At 46.8% G+C, this 16,210-nt stretch overlaps 1 long non-coding RNA gene across 1 annotated transcript; it reads right to left on the bottom strand.

The window, feature by feature from the left end:
• Window positions 1-642: 642 nt before the first annotated feature.
• Window positions 643-7,986, bottom strand: LOC140419981 (uncharacterized). Its single transcript, XR_011946121.1, has 3 exons — window positions 7,862-7,986; window positions 3,909-4,240; window positions 643-1,125 (listed from the first exon to the last, which is right to left on the bottom strand). It is a non-coding gene; the product is annotated as an uncharacterized lncRNA (long non-coding RNA).
• Window positions 7,987-16,210: the final 8,224 nt, after the last annotated feature.

The raw sequence follows: 16,210 nt of genomic DNA, 5'->3' as shown, positions 1-16,210 counted from the left end.
CAAGCTAATGGGTCTGTGGTTCCCCGTTTTCTCTCTCACTCCTTAAATAGTGTGGTTACATTTACTACCTTCCAATCTGCAGGAACCATTCCAGAATCTATAGAATTTTGAAAGATGATCACCAATGTATCCACTATCTCTCCAGCCGCCTCTTTCAACACTCTGGGATGTAGAGCAGCAGATTTTGGGGATTTATTAACTTTCAACCACATTAATTTCTCCAGTATTACTTTCTCACTAATACTAATCTCTTTCAGTTCCTCGTGCTCACTGGTCCCTTGGTTCTCTAGTGTTTTAGGACAATTTCTGTATCTTCCTCTGTGAAGACAGACACACATTGTTTAGTTTCGCTGTAATTTCCTCATTCCCCATCATAAACTCTTCTGTCTCTGCCTGGAATGGACCCACATTGGTCTTTGCGAATCTTTTCCTTTTCACATTTTATAGGAACTTTTCCAATCGTTTTTTTATGTTTCTAGCCAGTTTGCTCTCGTATTCTATTTTCTCTTTATGAGTTTCTTGATCCTCCTTTGTAAATACTAAAACAAGTTTCCAATCCTCAGGGTTACACTTATTTTGGCAACTATATGAGTGATAAGATCTCTTATTTTATCTTCAAAAATGAGCCCAAGATCTGGTTGATTGGAGGTGTCCAAAAATACAACTTTATTGCTAATTATCCACCTCAATTCTCTTACATAAAAATAATTCAAAATTCAGATCAAATAATACATCAAAACATAACAAAGAGAGTTAAACAAAAACATTGGCGAAACACGGTAGCATTGTGGATAGCACAATTGCTTCACCGCTCCAGGGTCCCAGGTTCGATTCCGGCTTGGGTCACTGTCTGTGCGGAGTCTGCACATCCTCCCAGTGTCTGCGTGGGTTTCCTTCGGGTGCTCCGGTTTCCTCCCACAGTCCAAAGATGTGCAGGTTCGGTGGATTGGCCAGGATAAATTGCCCTTAGTGTCCAAAATTGCCCTGAGTGTTGGGTGGGGTTACTGGATTATGGGGATAGGGTGAAGGTGTTGACCTTGGGTAGGGTGCTCTTTCCAAGAGCCGGTGCAGACTCGATGGGCCGAATGGACTCCTTCTGCACTGTAAATTCTATGAAATGAAATTCTATGAAATAAGAAAATATTAGGAAATCAATAGATGGTTCAGAATTTCTTAAAGCATGAATATAGAACAAACTTTAGTCATGAAACTATTCTTAAAGAAATTCTTATCAATGGTCTAACCCCTTATTGGTTTCAAATTCTCAGCTGAGGCTTCCTGATTTAATCAGAAAACTCTGTCACTTGGAGCATGATTTGTTGTCCAGGCATTGGTCTTTACTTAAGATTCATTAATGTCTATCAAGTTAATTAAATGTCTACATGCTCCCGCCACGTGTACCAATCCTCTGAAGATAAGGCGTTCTGCATTAACCTTGCTTGTTGCTAAGGCTTTGTTACATTTTGTAAATGTTTCTGTTGCTGAGGCTGCGATACGTTTTCATTGCTAGATGTATTTGTAGAACAATGTTTTATTCATGACGAGGGCTTTTATGCAACTTTTCTTGAAACTGTGTTAGATTCTGACACATATTAAGTTGCTGTACAGCAATTCTCATATTTTTATCTGAAACAATTTCTGTCTATATGTATCCTGAATTTAAGAATTATACTGCATTGATTCTTCAAGGTACCAATAAATCAGTGAAGCAATAAATCTGTAATCTATCAATGAGCCTCTTCCTTTGACCTAATGGAATCTTTAATGTTTCTTGATAGTCACGGTTGCGTCACTTTTCCTGTTGGATTTTTGTTTCTTAAAGGAATCTATATTTTATGTAAATATGTGATAATTCCTTAAATGCGATTGCCTGTGTATCATTACACATTTTATTGTAAGTTTCCAATCAACCTGCCCCTCATAGCTTGACAGTTTCCTTCTGAGACAGAACCATGTAACCACCATAGCCTATCTTCATCTGAACTGCATGCATTGGGGTTCCAAACAGAAACAGGAACTATCTGTCATCTACCTTCCAAACACCCTTTCACTCTGTGATCCTTATGAAATTTGCCACAAGGCTCAAGAGCATCAGTCATGAGAAGGCCAGTCCAGCAGAAAGAAACCCTCCGACCCTCCCCATTGACCAACTGACAGAATGAACACAATGCAGTCCTGGATGTAATTGAGAGCAGAAACAATAACAACAGAATCCAACCCCTGTAATCAATTGTGACCATGTTGGTGTCTCAGCAAGTTCGAGGAAGCACAGAATCCCTTCTCACACTGAGAGCAGGTGAACGGCTTCTCCCCAGCGTGAACTCGCTGGTGCCTCCGCAGTGTGGATGATTCACAGAATCCCTTCCCACAGTGAGAGCAGATGAATGGCCTCTCCCCAGTGTGAACCCACTGGTGCCTCTGCAGGGTGAATGACTGACTGAATCCTTTCCCACAAAGAGAGCAGCTGACTGGTCTCAGCCAAGTGCGAATGCGCCAATGAGCTTCCAGTACAAATAGGCACTGCAGTTGGCCATTTGGCCCATTGAATTTGCTCAACGCTGTAATAAGCTCAATGGCCGATCTAGCTCAGCACCATTTCCCTTAGTGACTTCAACATCTCGAAACCTATCAACTCGATCTGGAAAATACTTGATGACTTGAGGCTCCACAGTCCTCTGGAGCAGAGAATTCCAAAGCTTCACCACATCCTGGAGTGAAGAATTCGCTCCTCATCTTAACTTTCAGTCCATTTTCCTACCTGTTCCCCGTGCCCCTCAACTCCCTCGTCAATCAGAATTCTGTCTAACTTCACGGCGCCAAGGACCCAGATTCGATCCCGGCCCCAGGACACTGCGTTTGGAGTTTGCACAGTCTCTCCATGTCTGTGTGGGTCTCATCCCCACAGCCCAAAGATGTGCAGGGTTGGTGGATTGGCCATTCTAAATTGGCCCTTAATTGGAAAAAACATGAATTGGGCACCTTAAATGAAAAAATTATGTTTTGGCGAGGGAGGGAGGGAGGGGTGGGGGGGGGGGGGGGGGGGGGGCGGGGGTCACAATCAAATCCAGTGACTACCCACATATACGTTGTGTCAGGTTGGTGTCAATGTCCACCCCCTCACTTTTCATCCGAGTCTCAGGAGGTTGGAGACTGCTCCAGACAAGTAATGGCGGACGCAGCTCCCACAATCCTCCCATGCTGGAGAAACTGCTTTATCCCAGATGGGTGGGTGGTCTGGAACTGCACATGTCCAAGGGAGAGGGACCCTTAATTGAAAAAAAGACTGGGCACGTATAATAAAACAAATAATTCTGTCTAGCTTATTCTTGAATATATTCAATGACTCCCAGACTCCACTGGACCCTGGGGGAAACAAATTCCGGAGATTAACAACCCTCTGAGATAAGAGATTACTGAAAATATATAACATGGTTGCAGTACAATATTAAAAGACTAGAAATAATAATAAATGTACTTTACAGGTCCAGATGGAGCAGGTTAAAGAGGTGTGAATTGTCTCAAGCCAGGACAGTTGGTAGGATTTCGCAAGCCCAGGCCAGATGGTGGGGGGTGAATGTAATGCGACATGAATCCAAGGTCTTGGTTGAGGCTGTACTCATGTGTGCGGAACCTAGCTATAAGTTTCTGCTTGGCGATTCTGCATTGTTGGGTTGCAAAATCCTATCGACTCTCCTGGCTTGAGACAATTCACACCTCTTTAACCTGTGATTATCCCTCTCTCCAGTTGCTCTGTCTGGACCTGTAAAGACTTAATTACCTGCAAAGACTCTCATTCAACAGTATCGTCTTGCATCATTGACTTTGTCGATGTATATGTTTCTGAAACCCACCTCTTCATTCACCTGAGGAAGGAGCTGTGCTCTGAAAGTTAGTGATTCGAAACAAACCTGTTGGACTTTTAACGTGGTGTTGTGAGACTTCTTACTTTTACTTTAACACGATCAATAATCACACTCCATGGTTACGTTGCAGAAATTGTCACTCAATTCTCCTGGAACCAGCCCAATGTGATTCTTCATTCCTGTGTTTACTGCCATTGTGTTCCTTTGCCTGACTGGCAACCCTTAACCCCAGAGGTGTCTTTTGCTGTGATGGTTCTCCGGATTGGATTGGATTTGTTTATTGTCACGTGTACCGTATTCAGGTCCCGATAAACCAAGTGACTCTTCCAAATCCTGAAGTGATGTTTGTTTTTTTCTGCAAATCTTCATCTAATATCCTGTAAGATGCAAGTTGAGAACAGACAATTCTAGTTTCTATAAAACATTCTTTCCTTTCTCATTCTCCAAAAGCTGTAAATTTCCACCCAACACACTCTCCCTCCATTCTCACTCTACAGTATGTAATATTTATCTTCTCTAATCCTCCCAAATCTCGAAAGGTGCTGCTTCAGGCTGATTCACAGATCCATGCTCACTGCTTCCTGTCCTGGACAGAGGCCTGAAAATCTCCATGCAGGCTGCCAGACAGGAATATGTCTATAATACCAAACTCAAAATGTGTGCAACATACAAACTTCCTTTCGCTTCAGTTGCTGCAAGTCACCAAAGTCCCCTCAGAATGAGAAAAGAAATGGAAAGGTAAAGTAGAGTTGGAGAGGCTACTCCCTCTTAATAATAATCGGGGGCAGCACAGTGGCGCAGTGGGTTAGCACTGCGGCCTCACAGCACCGAGGTCCCAGGTTCGATTCCGGCTCTGGGACACTGTGTGGAGTTTGCACATTCTCCCCGTGTTGGTGATGGTTTTGTCCCCACAACCAAAAAGATGTGCAAACTAGGTGGATTGGCCACGCAAAATTGCCCCTTAATTGGGGAAAAAAATGAATTGGGTACCCTAAAATTTTAAAATAATTTTTTTATTGTCACAAGTCGGCTTACATTAACACTGCAATGGGGCGGTACGGTGATGCAGTGGTTAGCTCTGCCGCCTCACGGCACCGAGGTCCCAGGTTAGATCCCGGATCTGGGTCACTGTCCGTGTGGAGTTTGCACATTCTCTCTGTGTTTGCCTGGGTTTTGTCCACACAACCCACAGTTGTGCAGGGTAGGTGGATTGAACACGCTAAATTGCCCCTTAATTTTAAAAGATGAATTGGGTAATCTATATTTTTAAAAAAACACTGCAATGAAGTTACTGTGAAACTCCCCTAGTCACCACATTCGGCGCCTGTTAGGGTACACAGAAGGAGAATTCAGAATGTTCAATTCACCAAACGCACGTCTTTCAGGCATTCTAGATGGGCAGCCTGGTAGCCCAGTGGTTAGCACCGTTGTTTCACATCTCCAGGGTCCCAGGTTCGATTCCGGCTTCGGTCACTGTCTGTGGAAATCTGCACGTTCTCCCCGCGTCAGCGTAGGTTTCGTACGGGTGCTCCAGTTTCCTCCCACAGTGAAAAGATGTGCAGGTTAGGTGGATTGACCACGATAAATTGCCCTTAGTGTTCAAAAAGGGTAGGTGGAGGTTCCGGTGGCGGCTAAGGAGGAGTAAGTCGCACACTTGGTGGCTCTCAATCCAGTCGGACTTTTTCCCTGACTTTTTTGTACTTTTGAGTGCTGTTTCGGAAGGCATAGGCACTCAGGCACTGACTCCAGACACAGGTGTATGGAATTAAGAAGCAGAAAGAATCGCAAACAGTTGAAGAAGTGGGCAAACAAGGGCAGTGTACAAGCTGCTGCTGAGGACAATATGGCCGACGTCCGGACCGCGGTGCAGACAGCCCAGCCAACAACGGAGCATCTGTTGAAGGTCATTCAAGAGTGCTTTACTGTTTTGCAGTGCAACAGTTTAGACCTGATTCAGAAGGACATTGAGGGCTTGAGCATAGGCTGGATGCCCAGGATCGTATGATCCAGAAGTTGGAAAAGGCGCTGGAGGAGCAGGAGGATAACCAAAACGGTGGTGGAAGCGGAGATGGAGAGGCTGAAGGACCAACAAAAAAGGCTTCTGGAGAAGGAAGAGGTCCTGGAAAATAGGTCCCATCAGCAGAGTTTGAGAATCGTTGGTCTCCCGGAGGGGGCTGAGGGAGACGGTGGCGGGCATGTTCCAGAAGCTGTTGGGAGATGATGTCTTCCCGCGCCCGGTGGAGGTGGACAGGGCGCACAGGGCGCTGGCGAGGCAGCCGCGAGAGGTGCCCCCCCCTCCCCCGAGTGATGGTGGCCCGGTTTCACAGGTTCCTGGACAAGGAGCGGGTGCTACAGTGGGCTAAGCGCACGCGGAGCTGCCATTGGAATAACAGTGTCATGCGCATCTACCAGGACCTGAGCGTGGAGGTGGCCAGAAGAAGAGCAGGCTACAGGCAAGTCAAAGAGATTCTGTTTAAGAAGCAGGTGAAGTTTGGGCTGCTGTATCCGGCTCACCTGTGGATCACACACGAGGGACGGCACCATTGCTTTGAGGAGCCCGAGGATGCGATGGACTTCGCCAAGAGAGAAGGGCTGGTGCCGAACTGAGGACTTTATGGACATGGGTTAATAAGACACTGAGCGATGTTTTCACTCATCGGGGGCGGGGGCGGGGGGGGGTGGGTGGGGATAAATACTTCTTACACTGCAAATAAGAGGTGCAGGTGTTGGAGAACCAGCGCCGTCTGGAGGTTTGTTTGGTGAAGGCCGAGGAGAATTATAAGGAGGCCCGAGTAAGCTATTGCTGAGGGAGGTTAACGCAGCAAGACTCCCTATTTACTCAGCAGGTTGAGAAAAGTTGAAAGTTTGCGAGGCATAAGTTGTACGAGTTTGGGAGTAACCCGAGCGAATACAAAGGCCAACTTTGGAGCGAATTTCTCTGTGTGGCTTGGCAAAGGGAAAAGGGTCACGAAGACGGAGGAAATAAAAAGGAATTTCGGGAATTCTATGCAGGATTATACAAGTCTGAGCAGTCTGGTGATGTATTGGCAGTGTGGAGCATTATTTATTTTCCTTGAATCTTCCGGAGGCCTCAGAAAGCCAGTGTGAGGCTCTTAATGCTACCCTTTCTAGGGAAGCGATGTCAAAGACCATGAAGGAGCTTCAGCCAGGTAAAGCGCTGGGACCACATGGCTGTGGGTGTGGGGTTTACATGGGATTTGAGGTTTACTGTTGGAACTATTTGTGGGTATGTATTATCACTTTGACTCAAGTATGCTGCCATTGACTCTTTCTGAGGCTTATGTCTGTTTAATTCTGAAGCGGACAAGGATCGAGGGAGCGTGTCTCTTATCAGTCAATCTGTTGACTTGAAACTGTTGTCTCAAGTTTTGGTGAGAAAGCTGGAGGGCATCCTTCCAACAATCAATTTCTTTTTTAAATTTTGAGTACCTATTTCATTTTTTCTAATTTAGGGACAATTTAGCTTGGACAATCCACCTCCCCTGCATATCTTTGGGTTGTGGGGGTGAAACCCACACAAACACAGGGAGAATGTGCAAACTCCACACGGACAGTGACCCAGAGCCACGATGAAACCTGGGACCTCGGCGCCGTGAGGCAGCAGCATTAACCACTGCACCACCGTGCTGCCCTCCTTCTGACAATCATGAGGGAGGACCAGTCTGACCTCGCTCTGCATCACTAACCAGCTGAGCTAAATTGGCTCCTAATTATATTACAAGCTGGGCAGCGGCAGGGTTTATGAATGTCGTATTTGGGCTTCTGAGAAGATCTCGACAAATAAATGTGTCAAGCTGAGGAAGCAAAGGATGTCAATGTCTTTAATGGAGAGAGAGACAGAGACCTGGGCCAAGCTTTGCAGAGTCTGCACCCTCCCTGGATTCACTTCCTTTCCCTTCAGTTGCTGCAAGTGACCAATTGAAGGTCAGAATGAGAAACGAAATGGAAAGGGGGAGAAAAGAAAATGTTTTACTCACAGATGTTGGAGACGGGAGGAGGTTTGTATCCTTGTGAAGTTCAATCGAGCAGTCACACAAAGCCCGAGCTGATGAGCAGGAGGACCATCCTTCTGGTCCTCCAACTCTTGCCATTGGTTAATACCTCAGGTAAAAGGTCAGAAGGCGGGCTACCCTTTGCACATGCGCAGCCTCCCCTCTCCCTTGGACATGCGCTGTCGTGGGCAGGGGGAGATCACCGATTGGCTTCTCGCTCTGGCCGTCAGCCGGTTGCCTGGAAACCTTGTCTCGAGGAAGTTCTGTTGCCGGTTTATTATCCCCCTTGTTCAAGAGGCGGGCGAAACAACGGGTGGGGGCGGGGAGCGCCGGGCCTGCGCACTGGAACCCGGAGACGACAGCGCGGAAGAGTAATTCCTATTGGCTGATTCGGGCAGTGCCCCATTGTGATGTCACAGCGGAAGTGAAGGAAAAAAACTCCTCTCTCCAACATCTGGGAGTAAAACACTTTCCTCCCCCTTTCCATTTCTTTTCTCATTCTCACCTTCAATTGGTCACTTGCAGCAACTGAAGGGAAAGGAAGTGAATCCAGGGAGAGTGCAGACTCTGCAAAGCTTGGCCCAGGTCTCTCTCTCTCAAAGACATTGACAACCTTTGCTCCCTCAGCTTGACACATTTATTTGTCTGGCTAAAAGGATGGTCTCTCGCCACCGGGGGTAGCAGCGAGGTTGGGTGACCTGCACGACTTCCTGCGGTTAGAGAAGAGAAAGTCTGAGTTAAGGTTGCAGCAGGGGAGTTTGAGAAAAGGTGGGGGATGTTTGTGACCATGTTTGAGGAGCTGTTCGTCGCCGTGGTTTGCGGGGGGGAGAGAGGGAGCTGTTCGTCACCGGGAGGGGGGGGGGGGGGGGATCTGTACAAACGGTATAGTTGATTGTTGGGAAGAATATTTCCCGGGGTGTTTATTTGCTGTAACCTACTTTGATACAAGTTTGAATAAAATGCATTTAAAAAATAAATAAATAAAAGGATGGTCTCTTTCCTGATGTTCACAATTAAAGGAAGATAAAATGCTGGAAAATCTCAGCAGGTTTGGCAGCATCTGTAGGGTGAGAAAAGAGCTGACGTTTCAAGTCTGATGACTCTTTGACAAAGCTTTGACAAAGAGTCATCGAACTCGAAACGTCAGCTCTTTTCTCTCCCTACAGATGCTGCCAGACCTGCTGAGATTTTCCAGCATTTTCTCTTTCGTTTCAGATTCCAGCATCCACAGTAATTTTCTTTTATCACAATTAAAGGGCTGGTTTCTCCAGGAGATGGCTGACATTTAATGGGACAGTAAATTAATATCGGTTAGAGATATGTCTAGTAGTTTTAAATTAGATATATTATTTATGGTCTGTAATAACATTTCCTATTATTTCTGGTTGTATAATATTGTACTGTCGCTATTTGTTCTTATTTCTTAAAAAAAAGTGGGCAGCACGGTAGCATTGTGGATAGCACAATTGCTTCACAGCTCCAGGGTCCCAGGTTCGATTCCGGCTTGGGTCACTGTCTGTGCGGAGTCTGCACATCCTCCCCGTGTGTGCGTGGGTTTCCTCCGGGTGCTCCGGTTTCCTCCCACCGTCCAAAGATGTGCAGGTTAGGTGGATTGGCCATGATAAATGGCCCTTTGTGTCCAAAATTGCCCTTAGTGTTGGGTGGGGTTAATGGGTTATGGGGATAGGGTGGAGGTGTTGACCTTGGGTGGGGTGCTCTTCCCAAGAGCCGGTACAGACTCGATGGGCCGAATGGCCTCCTTCTGCACTGTAAATTCTATGATCGGCTTTATATATTTCCAGTCATCTCTTCCCTCAAAAGGCTATTAGTCTATGGCATTCTCTTCCACAGGGATCAGTGGAGTCTTTGGGTCACTGAATATATTCAAGGATGAGTTGGACAGATTTTTAATATTTCCTTTGTCATGTTTTTTTACCATTTTTAAAATAATGAATGCAACAGAATAACAGAAATATTGCTGGAAAATGGGTACAGTGTAGAACAACTGATACTGCCGCATAAATACAAGCAATACATTGCAGAATTAATTCAGAGCAGGATATTTGAGCGACCAGAGCCTCGAGATGAAATGCCAGATCAGTTAACAGGTTAACATAGTGAGTGGAGTAAGAGGGTAAGATTATATAGAAACAGACGAATAACAATGCAGGGCGCATACCCCAAAATATTACAAAACAGACTAACTGCATAGTCGAATTAAAATAACATAGATGACATAGAATCTCTATAGTGCAGAAGGAGGCCATTCGCTTCTTCAAGTCTGCACTGACCCTCAGAAAAAGCACTCACAGAGGCAGACTCCCCATCCTATTCCCATAATCCGGTGCATTGATCATTGTCAACCCGCCTAACCTAACATCGTTTGTGCGGAGGGGCAAGAATTCAAAAATCCCTAGAACAGTACTACAATGGAGAAGAAACATGGGAGGGCTGGCCCTCCCGAACTTGCAATACTATCACTGGGCAGCCACGGCCGAAAGAGTGAGGAGATGGGTAAAGGAACCAGACATGGAATGGGTGATGATGGACGAGTCCTCATGTACAGGAATGACCCTCCTGGCCCTCGCCACAGCAACACTCCCATCCCCGCCAGCACCAGTCCAGTGGTGGCAGCTACCCTGAGAACCTGGAACCAGATGTGGCAGCATTTCAGTATGACCGATGTGTCCTTTATGGCCCCCATCTGCGGCAACCATAGGTTTGCACCAGCCATTCTCAACACCACCTTCAAGAGGTAGAGACAAGACGGGGGAACACTGATGGTAAAGGACTTTTACACGGGAAATAGACTAGCGACCTTAGAGGAGCTGATGGAGAGACTGAACCTACCAAACAGGGATGAGCTCCAGGTCAAAAACTTTCTCCGCAAGGAGACACCAGCATACCCAGAAACCCTGAGAAGCACAATGCAAGAGGAGTTACTGGACGCAGACAGTCTGGGGAAGGGAAACTGTGGGGACCTGTACGGACAACTCTTAATAAGGATGCGCTCCTTACTTGACGAAACCCAGGAAAAATGGGAGGAAGAGCGAGGGACGGAAATAGGGTGGGGACTCTGGAGCGAAGCACTGAACGGGACCAACTCCACCTTCTCCTACGCAAGGCTAAGCTTCATGCAGCTGAATGTTGTGCACAGAGCACACCCGACAAGAACCCAAATGAGCAGGTTCTTCCCGGAGATGGAGGACAAATGTGAATGGTGCCAGGGGGGCCCGGCAAACCATGCCCACCTGTTCTGGGTATGTCCCAGAATTGTCGAATTCTGGACAGCATTTTTACAGTTGAATTCTGGACAGCATATTTACAGTTGAATTCTGGACAGCCTATTTAGAGACAATGTCCATGGTTATGAGGGTGGAGCCGTGCCCACAAATGGCAGTCTTCGGGGTATCAGACCAGCCAGAACTATTCATGGGGAAAAGGGTGGACGCCCTTGCCTTTGCTTCTCTAATCGGCCGCTGGAGAATCCTGCTCGGCTGGCGATCAGCAGCGCCACACACAGCTCAGACTGGCTGGCAGACCTATCGGAATTTCTCCACCTGGAGAAGATCAAGTTCACCGTCCGAGGATCAGAGGATGGTTCCCACAAAGTGTGGAGGCCATTCACCAACTTGTTCCAGGACCTGTTTGAAGCCAGCGGCCAATGGAACACTGGGGAGGGAGGTGGGCGTACGGGAGCCAACGGGATCACAGGGAGCAGGCAGGAAAACGGGACGGGGGGAAGGGGGCTACTGGGACAAGGAGGAAGAAACAGAAACCAACTGACACAGAGACCAGGGAGCCCAGAACAAAAAACAAGAAGAGGAACCCCCAAGGGAAGGTTTAAAACAGGACAGGGAGTGCGCGGGGTGGAAGGGGGGAGGCCCATCAATTGGGGGGGGGGGGGGGGGGGAAGGGAGGGCACCGTCCACTTGTAAATAACAGATAACTCCCATTGTACAGTGAAGGGCCAGGAAAGGACCCAGAAACGACAAGTGAAGGGGGCGGAGGGGAGGGACGGGAGATGGAGGGACCGACACAAAGGAAATTGACATGCACATTGTAATCGGCAGAGTTACCCTGACTGCTTGGATAGTGTATAATAAGCATTGTCACAAGTCTGCGACTCGATGAAAAAGAGGTGAAAAAAACTGCTCAATCCAATCCCGCGTCAATTTAATGTGTTCCTCATAATCCAGATGCGTTTCCTGTAATAAAGCGATGTCGACGTTCTCCTTTCGAAAAGAGAGGATCTTTTTCCTTCTGATAGGGTGATGGATGCCCCGTACATTCCCTGAGAAAATTTGCAGATTAACTGCCGCCATTAGTTAGGCGACAGAGAGAACAGGAACAGATTTTCACACCACAATCGGGCGTGCGCCATTACCCCCTCCTCAACTCTCTTTACACCAGAGGCACCAATGTCTCCCCAAACTGCTCCTTTCACAGATAAAAGCCCCGTCTGTACCAGAGTAGGAAAAGTCAACAACACATAAACCCTCCCATAATAACAAAAATACAAAAGAATCACCACCACAATAGATCCAAGGGGACATTCCTCAATAAGACTGAGGACCCGGAGGATTAACCCCACGGCCAGACTGCCGTTACCCTCAGGATACCTTCTCCAAAATGAGGAGAGGAAAAGTAACTTTTGTAAATTGTTTTCACAGGATATTAGAGGAGGAGGAATTACAGACAGAAATCTCAAACGTCACGTCTCAATCTGACTGAGTCTCTCAATTCCTTGGAACTGAATATCACCGGACTTTGAATCGAGAAGGAGAAATGTTTGTCTTTTCTGTCCGCTTCAAAACATCAGTGTGACTGGAAAAGCCCCGAGACACACACGCCCGAGTGAGAGTGTTCCAGAGCACTGACTGTGGAAAGAGCTTTAACCAGTTACACAGCCTGAAAAAACATCACACCATTCACAGCGGGAGAGACGTTACACGTGTTCTGTGTGTGGACGAGGCTTCAACTGATCGACAAACCTGGAGAGACACGAGGAGACCCCCACCCTGGAGAAACGGTGGAAATGTGGGGACTGTGGGAAGGGATTCTGGGTTCCATCTGCACTGGAAGCTCATCGGCGCAGTCACATTGGGGAGAGGCCGTACATCTGCTCTGTGTGTGAGAAGGGATTCATTCAGTTATCCACCCTGCAATTACACCAGCGAGTTCACACTGGGGAGAGGCCGTTCACCTGCTCTCAGTGTGAGAAGGGATTCACTACTTCATTGAGCCTGCGGAGACACCAGCGAGTTCACATTGGGGAGAGGCCGATCACCTGCTCTCAATGTGAGAAATGTTTCACTCAGTTATCCAGCCTGCGGACACACCAGCGAGTTCACAATGGGGAGAGGCCGTTCATCTGCTCTCAGTGTGAGAAGCGATTCACTCAATCATCCGACCTGCAGAGACACCAGCGAGTTCACACTGGGGAGAGGCCGTTCACCTGCTCTCAGTGTGAGAAGGGATTCACTACTTCATTGAGCCTGCGGAGACACCAGCGAGTTCACACTGGGGAGAGGCCGATCACCTGCTCTCAATGTGAGAAATGTTTCACTCAGTTATCCAGCCTGCGGACACACCAGCGAGTTCACAATGGGGAGAGGCCGTTCATCTGCTCTCAGTGTGGGAAGGGATTCACTCAGTTATCCAACCTGCAGAGCCACCAGCGAGTTCACACAGGGGAGAAGGCGTTAACTTGCTCTTAGTGAGAGAAGGGATTCAGATATCCATACACCCTGTGGGAACACTAGAGAGTTCACACCTGGAAGAGGCCATTCACCTGCTCTGAGCAGGGGAGACATTCAATGATCCGTCCCAACTATGGAGACACAAGCGAGTTAATTCTGGGGAGAGACCATTCATCTGCTCTCAATGTGGGGAGGGGTTTTCTGATTCATCACATCTGTTGTGACTCCAACAAGTTCACAATAAATTACAGATGTTGGCTCCGTTGTTGTTGTTTCTGCTCTCACTGACATCCAGGACTGCATTTTGTTCATTCTGACATCTGGTGAATGGTGATGATTGGAGGGTTTCTTTCTGCTGGACTGGCCGGTCTAACACCTCTGCCTCCGGTGGGCTGACCATTTTTGAGCCTTGTTTGAGCGATTACCTGGTTCCAAGTTTGACGAGGAGCACAGAATGAAAAGGTGTTTGCACGTTGGAAGATATTTAGTTCCCAAAGCAACCATGTTGCCATGAAGATGGGCTATGGTGGTTACATACTTCATTTGTCTAATTTATCTGGGTGTTTCTCGCAGAAGCAAACTGTCACGGTATGAGGGGCAAGTTGTCTGTGGTAGATTGGGAAATGACAATAAACATATCACTGAAAGTGGCAACGCAGGTGGATAAGGAGCTAAGAAGGCAGACGGCATGCTTGTCTTGATTGGTCGGGACATTGAGTATAGAAATTGGCAAGTCATGCTGCAGCTGTACAGAACCTTAGTTAGGCCACACGTGGAATATTGCCGACAATTCTGGTCACCACATTACCAAAAGGATGTGGAGGCTTTGGAGAGAGTACAGAGGAGGTTTACCAGGATGTTGCCTGGCCTGGAGGGGATTAGCTGTCAGGAGAGGTTGGATAAACTCGGATTGTTTTAACTAGAGCGACGAGGTTGAGGGACGACCTGATAAAAGTTTACAAAATGATGAGTGGATTGGACAGAGTTGATAGAAGCTTTTTCCCAGATGACAGAGGTTTAAGGTGCAAGGGGCAAAAGTCAATTACCAGGTGACATATGGGCAAAGTTTAGCCGAGATGTGCGAGGGACGTTTTTTACACCGAGGGTGGTGAGTGCCTGGAACTCACTGCCGGAGGAGGTCGTGGAAGCAGGTACGATAGTGACGTTTAAGAGGCATCTTGACGAATACATGAATAGGATAGGAATAGACGGATACAGACCCTGGAAGCACAGAAGGTTTTAGTTTAGACAGACATCATGATCCGAGCAGGCTTGGTGGGCCGAAGGGCCTGTTCCTGTGTTGTACTGTCCTTTATTCTTTGTTGTTCTTTGTATGACGATAGACACTAGACAGGCAACCACTCGCATTTTATTTACGTAAAATATTGATTCCTTTAAGAAGCAAAAATTAAACAGCAAAATGAAGCTATCGTGGCTACCAAGAAAAGTTAAAGATTCCATTAGATCAATGGAGGAGACTCATAAAGTGGCCCAAATAGTAGTGAGCCTGAGGATTGGGAATTTGTTTTAGAATTCAGCAAAGGACCAAGAAACTGATAAAGAGAAAATAGAATATGAGAGCAAACTGGGGAAAACAAAAAAAACGACTGGAAAAGCTCCTGTAGGAATGTGAAAAGGAAAAGATTAGCAAAGACCAATGTGGGTCCATTCCAGACAGAGACAGGAGAGTTTATAATGGGGAATAAGGAAATGACAGAGAAACTAAACAATGTGTGTCTGTCTTCACAGAGGAAGAGACAGAAATTGTCCCCAAAACACGAGAGAACCAAGGGACCAGTGAGCACGACGAACTGAAAGAGATTAGTATTAGTGAAAAAGTAGCACTGGAGAAATTAATGGTATTGAAAGTTAATAAATCCCCAAAAGCTGACCTCTCCATCCCAGAGTGTTGAAAGAGGTGGCTGTAGAGATAGTGGATACATTGGTGATCATCTTTCAAAATTCTATAGATCCTGGAATGGTTCCTGCAAGTTGGAAGGTGGTAAATGTAACCCCACTATTTAATGAGAGAGAGAAAACGGGAACCACAGACCCATTAGCCTGACATCAGGAGGAGGAAAAATGCTACAATCTATTATAAAGGATGTGATAACATACAAATTAGGAGCAGGAGCTGGCCACTCGGCCCCTCGAGCCTGCTCCACAATTCAATAAGTTCACGGCTGATCTAATTGAAACCTCAACTCCACAGAGGCTCCTTTGAAAATAAATCTTGGGAGAGCCTAATAATATTTTTTATTATAAAAATAATCTTTATTATTTTCACAAGTAGGCTTACATTAACACTGCAATGAAGTTACTGTGAAAAGCCCCTAGTCGCCACACTCCGGCACCTGTTCAGGTACACAGAGGGAGAATTCAGAATGTCCAATTCACCTAACAAGCACGTCTTTTGGGACTTGTGGGAGGAAACCGGAGCACCCGGAGGAAACCCACGCAGTTTTGGGGGAACGTGCAGACTCCGCACAGACAGTGACCCAAACCGAGAATTGAACCCGGGTCCCTGGAGCTGTGAAGCAACAGTACTAACCACTGTGCCTCCATGCCACTGTGTCAGTTATGGGGAACAAGGAAATGGCAGAGGAGTTAAACAGATATTTTGCATGAGCCT

The sequence above is a fragment of the Scyliorhinus torazame genome, chromosome 5, assembly GCF_047496885.1.
Source record: "Scyliorhinus torazame isolate Kashiwa2021f chromosome 5, sScyTor2.1, whole genome shotgun sequence".
NCBI classification, from domain to species: Eukaryota; Metazoa; Chordata; class Chondrichthyes; order Carcharhiniformes; family Scyliorhinidae; genus Scyliorhinus; species Scyliorhinus torazame.
This window is presented reverse-complemented; position numbering and strand designations above follow the sequence as displayed.